Here is a 16,267-nt window from a genome sequence, read left to right as displayed (position 1 = left end):
CCACAATCAGTGGTGTCAGTAGGAAGTGTCGATAGTGTCAAAACTTTTTTAGATGGGCATCTTAGTGAACGCAATATACAGGGATATGGGAAATGGTATTGACATAAACACACACACAGGTTGAGCTAGATGGACTGGTGCCTTTATTCAGCCTTACCAACTATTTAGCTATGTAAATTACACATCTAATCTCCTAACTACCTATCACATTTTTTGGAGGACCTGGAGCAGGACAGTGGAAAAACCCTTAAAATGATCACATTTTGAAAGCTGACATCCCTAAGTATTTTTAAAAGGGTCCTGGTGAGTCTTTTGAAGACTTCATTTTTTGCCAAAATGGTTTGGAAAATGTGGAAAGAAATTGGCAATATATTTTTTTTCACAAACCTTTCAATTTAATAAGATATATCTCAAACACAGCATAGGCATACTTCGAATTATACCCACAAATCATTCTACTCCTCCTCCTGAGTATGATGATACCACAATTGTGTTACAACCAATTGTGTGAAAACCAGTGGTCAACTTTGTACAAGTGATCAGGGTATATACCTTAGTGCAGCATCACCTATAACAGTCACAGGTTGATCCAGTGAATATCCAATTGTCTCTTGGGGGTCAGGAAGGAATTTTCTTCCTTCACTGGAGCAAATTGGTTCATGATTTATTGAGCTTTTCTGCCTTACTCTGGATCAATGGTAGGTATTGGATAGTGTACATGAAGGTTTTCTATTTGTGTGTGTTGGGTTTTTTTCTTTATGTTGGTTAAACTGGATGAATTTGTTTTTTTCAACCAGATTAACTATGTAACTATAAAACTATAATCCAAGTAAGCCTAGCCTTTTGTTGCGTGGCTGCCCCAGGAGTGCAATGTTCACTGGCCAGAAAGTACAGGATGCTGAAAAAAAGGAATAACAAAAGAGTTCCTGTGGTTCCAGGAGTGCAGTTGTTAGCAGGGCATGGCTGGGACCAGTGAATGTAGTCAGTGGGATGCGTAGATATATCAGTTCAGGCACAGGCAGAGAAATGGTCGGTAAACAGGCAAAGGATCTGGTGAGGCAGCCGGCAGAAATATGGTTAATAAACAGGTACACTGTAACTGGTGTGATTAGGGGCACTGGTGACAGTGATTTGAAAAGAAAAAAATAGTAATTTAAATAAAAATTACATATTTTTATATATTTATTATTTAGGTACTTTTTTTAAAATTGTTTTTTGTACACTGTGATTGCTTTTACAGCCATAATGTCTGTAACAGATATAATTTCTCACTCTCTCTGACTGCATTCCTGCAGCCATTGAGAAATACTATGATAGCTGTGATTGGCTACAGCTATCACATGATATGGGACTGCTGTGAATGACCCTGTACTATGTGAACTCTGTGACTGATCACAGAGATCACACAGTAGTAAACAATGATGTCAGGAAATGACATATTGTTTACTACTTTTCATGTGAACGCTGATTGGCAACAGAGATCACATGGTACCAGGACTTCCAACAGCAGTCCGGTACAGTGATCAGTTTTCCACTCTGTCTGGTGGACACAGTGGGAATAGATCGCCATGCTCCATGTTCCCGAGGAGTGCACACAAGTGGAAGATGCTGGGGAATTTAAGGGTACATCCACCTGCATTGGTGCTGTGCACGTCTGTCTGTTTAAGTGCTATAGCTAGAAGGGAAACAATTAATGCATGCTCATAGTCTGCTAGCATTGCTTGCTGCAGCTTGGTATTACATGTTATTACTGAGTCTGTCATCTACCAATGCCCCAGATCCTTTTCCATCCTAGACTATCCCAGAGGTTCTCCCCCTACAATTTTACAGTATTAAACCTCATTTTCCCTTTTATTTTATCGAGGTCTTCTTGTAAAATTGCTACATTCGGTTGTGAAGCTTTTACCCTGCTTAGCAAAAATTGCTATTTATATTGATAGAGGGAGCACTAATACTGAAACTTATCAGCAAAAACTGATACTGAACTATTTATACCAACCTCAATATTATTTATGAACAAGTTAAACAGAATTGTTCCTAGGACAGAGCTTTGGGGTTCCCCACCTACAACTCCAGACCATTCATTCACGCTATTTATCACCATTCTCCATGCTCCTGGAACCAGTTTTCTATCCAGATACATGTCATATCATCAATTACAAAAGATCTTAGTTTGTGAATTAATCATTTATAGGGTACTGTATTAACTGCTTTAGGGAAATCCAGTTTAGTTTATTTATATTTGTTGTCCATTGGAATGCACTGGTTAATGCAATTATTTAATATGTCCAGAAATGATAAGCCTTAGAAGAGTGGGTAGTTCCAACTTCCCAGTCAATATCTGGATAATTGAAATTCCCTTGAACAGTCGTAAGCCAGTTATGTGAGATGTGAAACCAAGTTTCTGATATTTCCACAAAGTCAAAATCCTCCTCATGTACCAGCAGTTCCAATTCTTCCATTTTAACCATTAACCAAACTTCTAGTATTTGTGAGCATGCCTTTTCATTTTGTATAAGCTCATATTATTTTCTATTATTTTTGTTAGTGATTAGGTTCTTCTTTAACCACTTGCCTACCAGGCACTTATACCCCCTTCCTTACCAGGCCAATTTTCAGCTTTCAGCGCTGCCGCACTTTGATTGACAATTGCGCGGTCATGCAACATTGTACCCATATGAAATTTTGATCATTTTTTTCTCACAAATAGAGCTTTCTTTTGGTGGTATTTAATCGCCACTGGGCGCTTTACTTTTTGCGCTATAAATTAAAAAAAGTGCAAAAAATTTGAAAAAAAAAAAAAAGTTTGTTTCTTTTATAAAATTTTTCAAACAGATATTTTTTCTCCTTCACTGATTTGCGTTGATGAGGCGGCACTGATGGGCACTGATAGGCGGCACTGATGGGCACTGATAGGCAGCACTAAAGGGCACTGATAGGCAGTACTAATGAGGTGGCACGGATAGGCGGCACTGATAGACAGCACTAATTAGGGGTCACGGATAGGCGGCACTGATATGCAGCACTGATAGGCGGCACTGATAGGTGACACTGATGATGGGTACTGATAGACGGCACTGACTGGCATCACTTCTGGGCACTGACTGGCGGCACTGACTGGCACAACCCCTGGGCACTGACTGGTGGCACTGACTGGCAGCACTGGTGGGTGGCACTGGTGGGTGGCACTGATGGACAGCACTGGTGGGTGGGCACAGGTGGGTGGCACTGGTGGGCACAGGTGGGTGGCGCTGGTGGGCACAGGTGGGTGGGCACAGGTGGGTGGCACTGCTGGGCACATGTAGGTGGCACTGCTGGGCACAGGTAGGTGGCACTGCAGAGTGGCACAGGTGGGGGCACTGCTGGGCACAGGTGGGGGCACTGCTGGGAATGGGTGGGCGGGGCTAGTGGGCGCACCACTGATCGGAACTTGCGGGGGTCACTGCTGGGCACCGATCATCAGGGCACTGATCATCAGTGCCCTGATGATCGGTGCCGATCCCCGCTCTGACAACTGCCGGTTCTCGGCAGTACTTTCCTCACGATCTGACAGCGTGAGGAAAGTGCAGCCGAGAACCGGCACTTGCATTTTCCTGTGATCAGCGTGTCATTGGACACCGCTGATCACGTGGTAAAAGGCCGGTGGGATCGGCCTTTCACCACATCTCGTGATCAGCTGTGTCCGTAGGACACAGCGAACACGGAGATCGCCGGGTGCGCGCCCCCTGGGGCGCGCAGGAGAGCGCGTTCTGGGAGGACGTCATATGACGTCCACTCAGAACTGGCCGGCCGCGGTGAAGCCGTCTTTCGGCTATGCGCGGTCGGCAAGTGGTTAAACATTATACAGTAGCTTAAGGACCTGCTACAGTCTGTGACCAGAAAATTCAAGTCCGACAGCAATTTCATGCATAACTGAATTAAACAGTGTTTTTTTCAACTTCAATAAAAGTAAGACCATATTACATTTCAGTTATTCATTTCAGATTACCTTACATCACAGTTTATCACACTGAGATCCAGACTGCCTAGCCTACTCTGTATTATGACCTACTACTTAGTATTTCACTAGCATCCTGAAGCCACAGGACTCTGGCTACTGCACAGGCCTACTACAAACAGGATTACATTAGTATCTCAATTCAAGCCTCTCCCAACTCCAGAGGAACCTGTTTCACCAGACTAGCTCACCATCTCTACGGGTTCAACCTCTGCTGAAGTTGGCTTCCGTCCCACCTAGACCCATTTTCAACCCAGTTTCAACATCACTCAAAAGGGGAATCTTTCTGTGACTATACCATCTTAAGGAAATCTTGCTCTTACACAAGGAAGGATTTGAACTTTATTGTGCACCAACTAGCACGCAGGAGATTGGACACTTTTACTTATAGAGATACAAAAAGGGGACATTTTGCTCATAACCAAAGTATTCATCTCCAGCTATAAACGCAGTTACCAGTGACTGAGAACCGAAAAGTGAGCTTGACATCTTGACAGTTCACTCCAGCTCACTTGGGGAGAGATATCTCAGAAGCTGAAATTGATGTTTAAATTCTGATCCTGCAGGGCATTTGGGGTTGCTTAAAGTGATACTGTGTTATATTATTTTGTTGAACCTTTTAGAGTGTTTATCTTTTCTTTTATGCAGATCTACTGTCATTTTTGTTATGCTTGCACTCTTTATATTCTGACCTTAATATAACTAGGATACTTGCTCACTTTAAACTGTGTGTGTTTATTATATGGCTCAAAGCCAGGGAGTCCTCCTGGTGAAAGGTTCACGGTCGTGTCAGCCGGGGACTGTACTTTTAAAACCGGGTCAGGACAGACAGGGAACCCAAAAATACTCACTGGAACATGTGCATGCAAAAATACCGTTTTTTATTATTTTGCTTGCATGTGATTGGGTTTCCTTTGCACAGTGAAATTTCACTACATTCAAAAAAGGCCTGTGTTAAATTCCCTTGCAAAGTACAACTTCCCTTGTAAAGTGAACGGCCTACTTATCTTAAGTAAATCAATCCCATAATACCTTTCAATAAATCCCAGGCGATTCACTATGGAGTGTGCACCATTAGTTCCTGAAAATATTGTGAATAGTATATATAGTAGTGTATATATATATATATATATATATATATATATATATATATATATATATATATTGAAGGAAATAAGTATCCAGACCTTAATTGGATTGAAAATCTGTGGAGGGAGCTGAAAGTTCAAGTTGCCAAGCATCAGCCGCCAATCCTTTATTACTTGGAGAGGATCTGCCAAGAGGAGTGGGCCAGAATCCATCCTGAGATTTGTGCAAACCTGGTGGCCAACTACAGGAAATGTCTGACCTCTGTGATTGCCAACAAGGGATTTGCCACCAAGTACTAAGTCATGTTTTGTGAAGGGGATCAAATACTTATTTCCCTCATGAACATGCAAATCAGTGCATAATTTGTTAGACATGCATTTCTTTTGAATGTTTTGTTGCTATTCTGTCTCTCAGTGTTACAATACACATATCATTTGATTTTTAGACTGATCATTTCTTTGTGAGTGGGCAAACATTCAAAATCAGCAGGGGATCAAATACTTATTTCCTTCACTGTATACACCCCTCCAAATCACTGTATTCAGGTATTCCAATCACCTCCATGGCCACAGGTATTTGAAATCAAGTACCTAAGTACCTAGGCATGCAGACTGCTTCTACAAACATTTGTGAAAGAATGGGTCACTCTCAGGAGCTCAGTGAATTCAAGTGTGGTACTGTGATAGGTTGCCACCTGTGAAATTTTATTGCTACTATATATTCCACGGTCAAGTGTTAGTGGTATTATAACAAAGTGGAAGCAACTGGGAACAACAGCAACTCTGTAAAATTATAGAGCGGGGTTAGTGAATGCTAAAGCACACACTGTGCAGAAGTAACCAACTGTCTGCAGAGTCAGTAGCTAAAGACGTGCAAACTTCGTGTGGCCTTCAGATTAGCACAATAACAGTGCATAGAGTTTCATGAAATGGGTTTCCATGGCCAAGTAGCTGCATCCAAGCCTTACATCACCAAGTACAATGCAAAGCATCGGATGAAGTAGCGTAAAGCACACCTCCACTGGACTCTAGAGCAGTGGAGATGCGTTCTCTAGAGTAACGAATCACGCTTCTCTGTCTGGCAATCCGTTGGCTATGTCTAGGTTTGGCGGTTGCTGGTACTTGTCTGACTGCATTGTGTCAAGTGTAAAGTTTGGTGGAGGGGGATTAGGGTATGGGGTTTTTTTTTCAGAGGTTGGACTTGGCCCCTTAGTTCCATTGAAGGGAACTCTTAAGGCGTCAGCATACCAATACATTTTGGACAGATTCATGCTTCCAACTTTGTGGGAACAGTTTGAGGATGGCCTCTTTCTGCTCCTACATGACTGTGCACCAGTGCACAAAGCAAGGTCCATAAAGACATAGATAAGCGAGTTTGGGGTGGGGGAACTTGATTGGCCTGCACAGAGTTCTCACCTCAACCCAATAGAACACCTTTGAGATAAATTACAGCGGAGACTGTGAGCCAGCCCTTCTCGTCTGACATCAGTGCTTGACCTCACAAATGCACTTCTGGAAGAATGGTCAAACATTCCCATAGACACACTCCTAAACCTTGTGGACAGCCTTCCCAGAAGAGTTGAAGCTGTTATAGTTGCAAAGGGTGTGCCAAATCAGTATTGTACCCTATGGACTAAGACTGGGATGCCATTAATTTTCATGTGTGTGCAAAGGCAGGCATCTCAATACTTTAGGGAAAATAGTGTATATTCAGTATATATATATACAGTCATGGCCGAAATTGTTGGCACCCTTGATATTTTTCCTGAAAATCAAGTATTTCACACAAAAAAGGTATTGCATTAACACATGTTTTGCTATACACATGTTTATTCCCTTTGTATGTATTGGAACAAATATAAAACAGAGGCAGAAAAGCAAATATGACATAATGTCACACAAAACCCCAAAAATGGGCTGGACAAAAGTATTGGCACCCTTAACTTAATATTTGGTTGCACACCCTTTGGAAAACATAACTGAAATCAGTCGCTTCCTATAACCATCAATAAGCTTCTGACACCTCTCACCCGGAATTTTGGACCACTCTTCCTTTGCAAACAGCTCCAGGTCTCTCTTATTGGAAGGACACCTTTTCCCAACAGCAATTTTAAGATCTCTCCACAGGTGTTCAATGGGATTTAGATCTGGGCTCATTGCTGGCCACTTCAGAACTCTCCAGCGCTTCTTTGCCATCCATTTCTGAGTGCTTTTTGACGTATGTTTGGGGTCATTGTCCTGCTGGAAGACCCAGGATCTTGGACGCAAACCCAGCTTTCTGACACTGGGCCCTACAGTGCGACCCAAAATCCTTTGGTAATCCTCAGATTTCATGATGCCTTGCACACAGTCAAGGCACCCAGTGCCAGAGGCAGCAAAACAACCCCAAAACATCATTGAACCTCCACCATATTTTACCGTAGGTACTGTGTTTTGTTCTTTGTAGGCCTCATTCCGTTTTCGGTAAACAGTAGAATGATGTGCTTTACCGAAAAGCTCTATCTTGGTCTCATCTGTCCACAAGACGTTTTCCCAGAAGGCTTTTGGCTTACTCAAGTACATTTTGGCAAACTGTAGTCTTGCTTTTTTATGTCTCTGTGTCAGCAGTGGGGTCCTCCTGGGTCTCCTGCCATAGCGTTTCATTTCATTTAAATGTCGACGGATAGTTCGCGCTGACACTGATGCTCCCTGAGCCTGCAGGACAGCTTGAATGTCTTTGGAACATGTTTGGGGCTGCTTATCCACCATCCGGACTATTCTGCGTTGCAATCTTTCATCAATTTTCCTCATCCGTCCACGACCAGGGAGATTAGCTACAGTGCCATGGGTTGCAAACTTCTTGATAATGTTGCGCACTGTGGACAAAGGCAAATCTAGTTCTCTGGAGATGGACTTGTAACCTTGAGATTGTTGATATTTTGCCACAATTTTGGTTCTCAGGTCCTCAGACAGTTCTCGTCTCCTCTTTCTGTTGTCCATGCTTAGTGTGGCACAGACAGACACACAATGCAAAGGTTAAGTGAACGTCTCTCCTTTTTATCTGCTTTCAGGTGTGATTTCTATATTGCCCACACCTGTTACTTGCCCCAGGTGAGTTTACAGGAGCATCACATGCTTGTAACATTCTTATTTATCCGCAGTTGTGAAAGGGTGCCAATACTTTTGTCCAGCCCATTTTTGGAGGTTTGTGTGACATTATGTCGAATTTGCTTTCTTTCCTCCCTTTTTTTGTTTTGTCCCAATACACACAAAGGGAATAAACATGTGTATAGCAAAACATGTGTTAATGCAATACGTTTCGTGAGAAATACATGATTTCCTGGAGAAATATCAAGGGTGCCAACAATTTCGGCCATGACTGTATATATATATGCGGTATATATACACAATATGAATAGAAGTTCTACATGTTTCTATAATTGATAAACATAATGGATATTGTAAAAAAAAAAAAATCCCATTAAGAATGTAATGCCATTCATTATTAAATCAGAAAAATATTCTGCTCTCTTCATTTGTGGGTTGTTGAAAAGTTTAACTCAAAATAATCTATAAGAGATAAGATAACAAAAATACATCTGTAATGTATTGTCTTATAAAACAGTAAGTGAAAAACTGCTGCATTGCAGCAACAACCCTTATTTAGTAACAGCACAGAAGAATGGCATGTATTTACATACAGTAACCTGGTTGTCTTTTGGTTAAAATACATTACCCATAAACACTGTCATTATCTCATCCCATATAGTATATTCGTCATTTGTTCAATTAGACCCAGGTTAAATATTAGCTATTGAGCCTAAATGCAATATTGGTGCTTAGTCCTTTGCCTTCTGCTTGTCTGATTTTGGGTATAGCTTCCTCAGTGTAAGTCCACTTTAATATTACTTGCATAGTAAAATGCACACTCAGTGAAAAACCTAAAATGCTGTGCATTTCAGGATCTACCAGTAAAAGAGCAGTGGCTAAATGGTTAGCACTTCTGCCTGGCAGTACTAAGGTCATTGGTTCAATTCCCAGATGTGGCACCACCTGCCTGGAGTTTGCATGTTCTGGTAGGTTAATTGGATCCTTTCTAAATTGGCCCTAGTATGTGAGTTAGTGACCTTAGATTGTACTCCCCTAGGGGGCTATGGACTGATGTGACTGTACCATATATATATGTAAAGTGCTGTATAAATTGATGGTGCTATATAAGAATGGAACACCCTATTGTTTACCTAAGCTGTTCTCACCTTATTCCTCAATACTGCCATTTCCAAGCTGCCTTCTTTTTGCTAGTGCTTTTTATGGCGGAACACAAGGATCAATAGCTCAACCACTATTCTATGGAAGTCAAATGCAAGCAAAGAAACCAGTGTCGGGAACTGCTGCCCAGTAGTGTATGTGTAGTGGGCATCTTCCCATATATTGGTAGGTGAAACTGTTCATTGCAATACAGTTTATATGCAGCTCCTGTTATTCTAGGTAAACCTGTCCTTTCTCTTCTGTAATTCTACAGCTAGTTTTAGCTTAGGGCTCAATAACCAGCATAGGCTAGAGTAGGGGTTAGGCCTCTGGTGGCCATGCCACGATCACAGTCTTAGCAATTCAGTTGCAGGTCAGATTAGAAACTATTAGGGAGAGACTAAAGCATAGAGTAGATAGGCTGACTCTGATTTCCAGTGCCACAGTCCCAGTGCCACACCACAGTTGCTGCTGGTAAGAAGCTCTGTTTCAGGCTGGTTGGACGACAGTTGGAGGATCCCCCCATGACTGCTGATCTTGTCTTGTCTTTGACACAAAGACACATACCACATCAACCTCAGGGGCCCTCGCAGTGGGACATTGCTGCAATATTCATATGGAGACATATTTATTAATAACTATATACAGTACACCCAGCTTTATGTGCACAATTACATCAAGACTCCTATTGGTCCCTGTTGCTGATAATACTGGTTATACATTGGATCTATGTACTGTTATTAATCTTTTCCTATATAAAGCTTGTATTATTTTTATATTAGTGTGCATCCATGCACTTTTGGTTAATGTTATATGCTAGTTGCAGTAGTTCTTCTGCTTCCAATTATTTGTTTAGATTACTGATTAACTTCCCAGGAAGGGAATTCCTTCTGTTCACAGTGGCCCTGTGCTGGGTGGAGGCACTGCTAACTTTATTGTTAAACCCACTCTTCTACTTAAAGTTCTGGTTCTCCTATTTACCTACACGTTTAGTGCAATATACTGTTTGTCTCTTTTCATAACCCCCTACAAAAGAGGGCTGCACAAGTGATATGCTAGGACAGAACATTGAAGGAAAAACCTAGTAATAGCACATTTAGCCTAAAAAAATAATTTTGAAATTTAGGTCACACTGTGGCATAACACTGCAGAGAACACTTTTGATAGGAAAGCTCAGTCACATGTAAGGTTAGGTAACTAGGTTTCCCACTCCTGACTCTTCACCAAAGCCTACCCTGTATACTTTTCTGAGTCAATGGGGTGGATTTATTAAAGGCAAATAGACTGTGCACTTTGCAAGTGCAGTTGTACTTTGTCACAGACTGCCTGTCACCCTGTTTGGGTGATTCTGCCACAGTACTGCTTCCTTGCCACTGGGGCACAGGAACAAGGTTTCATAGCCGGGCATTGCACACAAGATTAGATGAGACTAGCTTAGATGCCATACTGCAACTCTTTATTGAACAGAAAACACAGGTTTGTATACACTCCACAAATAGGGACAGTCCCCACATGAAACTAATACCACAAATATTACATGTTAGAATAAACATCCCATACTCCCCAGTCTCTGAAGTTGCTGAAAATCAATGGCATGGGCTGGCAACACTTGGGCCCAGTGCCAGTGCGTTGGTGGGTGACTAATAATCCACAACATCCATGAGTGCTGGGGCATTCTGTTGATCTTCGTCAAACAGTCTTTTATATGCCTGTTAAAGCTCCCAATCTTGTGTAACTATAAAGTCCAAGTCAGGGTTCAATCTGAGCTCACTGGGAAGTTCCAACTCCCTAACGTCTCGAATGTCCTCCCATCTCTACTCCGCTGCACTACCAAAATATGGATCTTCCTGAAGCATCTCAAATACCAATCCCGGGCCACCAAAGTCATAGCCTTCTATGAAGTGGCTGTTCTTCAGCCAAGGACACACCTTGGTAGCATACCATTGCAAAGCCCGATACTCATTGTCCAGCACCATTTCTGTGTATACCAGCCTATACAGCTCCATAATCCATTCCTCCCGAGGATGCTCTCCTAGGAATGGTATACGCAAGTCCAGCTGCAGCCAATACCTATCCAGGAATGTAGGAAGAATCTTTCCATAATTGTCTTGGTCCACTTGGAAAGCCACCATCCAGAGCTTCTGGTGGATTGCGTCTCTTAATTTCAGCATGTCCTGGGCAGAACCAGGCTCTCCATACTGGGCGATATTCTCTTGCATTTTCCACTGGAACTCCACTTGCATGGTGACTGGCTTCTGGAACACTGGGTCCAGGTGGTGGTTTGGATGTCCCAGACTGCAGGAAGCATTCCCTTCTGCTACCAAATGTGACAGAATGCCTGTCACCCCGTGTAGCTGGCCAGCTAAGACCAGTACTAGGTTGCTAATATGGTTCACATATATGTGTATACCAAACCTGCCAATAACCTCAGTACAGTGTATATGTGCATATGTTAAAGCCAAAAGCAGAATCATTGCTGTAATTTATGTCTTTGATTGTTATATGACATTTATATATTCATTGTGTTAGCAGAAGCAGAAAAGGAAAATATGCCTTTAAGAGTTAGTTAAAGATGAGCCAATCACAGACAGCCTCACGCTGTACAGAGCCTTAACCAATCCCAGCCAGTTTCACATTTATGCCTGTGTAAATTCCCTGCTAGGATTTTCTAGAGACACATGCTCAGCAGACAGAAGAGGAAACAGACAGTTCAAATCAGAAAAGCTTTATGGAAGCAGAGCAGGCCAAATAGGTATTTAATGCACTTGTGTGTTCCTCTATTGTTTAACAGTGCAGGTAGATCTGTGTCTAAAAATGTTGTATGTGTTTACTTGTAGTTCCACCGAACTTACGAACTTATCGAATATAACGAATTTATAAATCCAAGTGAATTTATCAATCTATCGAAATATACAGAACAAATTTATCGAATCTATTGAACCTATCGAGATAAGCTATCGAATCAAACCACTGTAATATGAAAGAAATAAGCTACTGTATGATAAATGAAACAAGCCATTGTAAGCAGTGTTATATGAAGAAGATTGAAGTTATTAAAGAAGTTAACTAAAGTATTCGGTGTGCTCTTTAAACCTACTGCATCCATAGAGCGGCATTGGAGGAATTACAGAGTAAAGTCAGTCTAATCAACAAAGAAACAGCAATTGCATAATTTGTCAAATGCCACAGCACACAAGGCACCAAAGGGTGCTGCGCCTGCCACACCCCGATTGGGTGATTCTTCACCACTGGGACACAGGATCAAGGTATTATAGCCAGGCTAGACGAGACGAGCTTAGATGCCAACCTGGAACTCTTTATTGAACAGAAAACACAGATTTTTATATACTTCACAAACAGGGACAGTCATCACATTAAACAAATATTACACATTAGCATAAACTTCCCACCCTGATTAGATAATGAGGTGAAGCTGACATCAGTCTAATCTCATCATGTAGGAGCCTCCAAGAGGACTTGCCAGAGACAAACAATAGGTGACTCAATTAACTCTAGAGATGAGCGAAGTATTCAAAAATTCGATTCGACTGATTCGGCGAATTCGTGGAAAAATTTTGATTCGAGTCGAATATATTCGCTGCGAATTTAACTTATAAAAGGGTGTTTCTAGGCTTCAGAGAGACTTTATATTAGTGCAGAACACTGTACCTTTAATTTAAATGCCCTTGGAGTCTGCTGGGGAAGAGAAATAATACTGACAGTCAGTATGACATGCAGATGAGTGCCGTCGATCTTAGAATCACCGCACACTTCACTCATTTGGGCAGTCACGGGGCCAAAACCAGAGTGTGGAGCCACAGTGTGGGGGTGGAGGCAGCAGCAATGGGAGGCCATACAGCACCCTATGATAAAAATGGAAACCACCAGCAGTGTGAGGAGACCTGAAAGTGGCACATGGCAGAGTGTGGCGATGGAGACAGCAGCAATGGGAGGCCGTACAGGGACCCATGACACACTCTGGACCTGGCAGCAGCATGAGGAGGCGGTACAGGGGCCCATGACAGATTACGGGCCTGGCAGCAGCATGAGGAGTTGGTACGGGGGCCCATGGCAGATTACGGGCCTGGCAGCAGCAATGGGAGGCCGTACAGGGACCCATGACACACTCTGGACCTGGCAGCAGCATGGGGAGGCGGTACAGGGGCCCATGACAGATTACGGGCCTGGCAGCAGCATGAGGAGTCGGTACGGGGGCCCATGACACACTCTGGACCTGGCAGCAGCATGAGGAGGCGGTACAGGGGCGCATGACAGATTATGAGCCTGGCAGCAGCAACTTGGACAGGAGGACGTTCAGCTTCTGCACCGTCGGGTGCGTGCTCGCAAACTGTTGTCTCTTGGAAACGGATTCCAAGAAAGACTGCTGATGGAATCCGTGAAGAGGAGTAGCAGGAGAAGGAGCATCTGAACGAGCGGAATATGCCAACAATCGACAACAGGGGCCCATGACAGATTACGGGCCAGGCAGCAGCATGAGGAGTCGGTACGGGGGCCCATGGCAGATTAGGGGCCTGGCAGCAGCTATGGGAGGCCCGTAATCTGCCAGTACCCTCTGACAAAAAATGGAACCCACCAGCAGTGTGAGGAGACCTGAAAGTGGCACATGGCAGAGTGTGGCGATGGAGACAGCAGCAATGGGAGGCCGTACAGGGACCCATGAGAGACTCTGGACTTGGCAGCAGCATGAGGAGGCGGTATAGGGGCCCATGGCAGATTAGGGGCCTGGCAGCAGCTATGGGAGGCCCATAATCTGCCAGCACCCTATGACAAAAAATGGAACACACCAGCAGTGTGAGGAGACCTGAAAGTGGCACATGTTTGGGGCATGATTCATGGCGGATTTAGTCAGTTGTGTCAGGAACTGGTGGTTTGAAATCCAGACTAATCCACGCCTGATTCATTTTCACAAACGTGAGTCTCTCCACACTTTGGGTGGACAGTCGTGTCCTCTGCGGAGTTGCAATACCTCCTGCCGCACTAAACACGCGCTCCGATGCCACGCTACTGGCCGGGCATGACAGCCTTTCAAGGGCAAATTCAGCTAGTTGGGGCCAAAGGTCAAGTTTTGTTGCCCAGTAGTCAAGGGGATTGTCTACCTCGGTTGGCAGGGTGCTGTCCAAGTAGGCCTAAGCCTGTTGTTTGAGGTCCTGCTCCAGGTCCACCTGATGCTGCTGCTGCTGCTGCTGCGGCTGGTTAGTAGTTTCCTCACTGCGCTGGTGAAGAAAGCTACTCATCATCGACTGCAGACTGAGGCAGCCGCTGCTGGTGGAGCTACCACTGCTCCTACCACCCCACCCCTCCCCTGCTGCCATGGCAGCGGAACGCGAGCGCACAGGGCCCACAGTGTCTGAGGATGGACGTTGGCGCAGACAGGCAGAGACCAGCTGACTACATAGGTGGTTTTTATAGTACGTTATTTTGGCCTCCCTCTTAGCAGGTGTGAAAAAGGCCACCATTTTTGAACGGTAGCGAGGGTCCAACAAGGTGGACAGCCAAAAGTCATCCCTCTGTCTGATGGTTATTATTCCGCTGTCGGTACGCAAGCAACCGAGCATGCTATGGGCCATTTGTGCCAAGGAATGCGAGGGACTCCCTGCCTCCATCTCCACAGCATACTGCCACGGTGCATCTGGGTCCTCTGTCTCCTCTTCCTCCTCCTCTACCAGATGCTCCTGCTCCTCCACTCCTGTCCGCTGAGTGGAAAAACCACCCATTTCACTCAATAATTCCTGAGCACCAATGTCCTCCTCTACCTCCTCCTCTTCTTCCTGTCCTGCCCCCACAGGGGTCATGTGGCGTTGAGATCTGTGCGCCACGTCTACCGCACCCTGACCAGCCATTGTTAACAGCATTTGTTCCAGGACGTGCAACAGAGGAATGACGTCGTTCATCCCATAGTCCTGCCGACTCACGAATAGCGTGGCCTCCTCAAAGGGCCTGAGCAAGCGCAGGTGTCACGCATGAGCTGCCAATGGCTGACGTCTAAGTTACACAGGGAGTACCTTTATCCGCTTTTAACATCAGGAAATCTGTGATGGCCTTTTGCTGTTCGTAAAGGCGGTCTAACATATGTAGGGTTGAATTCCACCTTGTTGCAACGTCACAGCATGAGGAGTCGGTACGGGGGCCCATGGCAGATTAAGGGCCTGGCAGCAGCAATGGGAGGCCCGTAATCTGCCAGCACCCTATGTCAAAAAATTCAACACACCAGCAGTGTGTGAGAAGACCTGAAAGTGGCACATGGCAGAGTGTGGCGATGGAGACAGCAGCAATGGGAGGCCGTACAGAGACCCATGAGAGACTCTGGACCTGGCAGCAGCATGAGGAGGCAGTATAGGGGCCCATGGCAGATTAGGGGCCTGGCAGCAGCTATAGGAGGCCCGTAATCTGCCAGCACCCTATGTCAAAAAATTGAACACACCAGCAGTGTGAGGAGACCTGAAAGTGGCACATGGCATGAGACACTGTGGACCTGGCAGCAGCATGAGGAGGCGGTACAGGGGCCCATGGCAGATTAGGGGCCTGGCAGCAGCTATGGGAGGCCCGTAATCTGCCAGCACCCAATGTCAAAAAATTCAACACACCAGCAGTGTGAGGAGACCTGAAAGTGGCACATGGCAGAGTGTGGCGATGGAGACAGCAGCAATGGGAGGCCGTACAGGGACCCATGACAGACTCTGGACCTGGCAGCAGCATGAGGAGGCGGTATAGGGGCCCATGGCAGATTAGGGGCCTGGCAGCAGCTATGGGAGGCCCGTGATCTGCCAGCACCCTATGTCAAAATATTGAACACACCAGCAGTGTGTGAGGAGACCTGAAAGTGGCACATGGCAGAGTGTGGCGATGGAGACAGCAGCAATGGGAGGCCGTACAGGGACCCATGAGACACTCTGGACCTGGCAGCAGCATGAGGAGGCGGTACAGGGGCCCATGG

The sequence above is a fragment of the Staurois parvus genome, unplaced genomic scaffold, assembly GCF_062004578.1.
Source record: "Staurois parvus isolate SC_StPar_1 unplaced genomic scaffold, SC_StPar_1.0 ptg000096l, whole genome shotgun sequence".
Taxonomy (NCBI): domain Eukaryota; kingdom Metazoa; phylum Chordata; class Amphibia; order Anura; family Ranidae; genus Staurois; species Staurois parvus.
The sequence above is the reverse complement of the archived record's forward strand: the minus strand, read 5'-3'. Positions refer to the sequence as shown.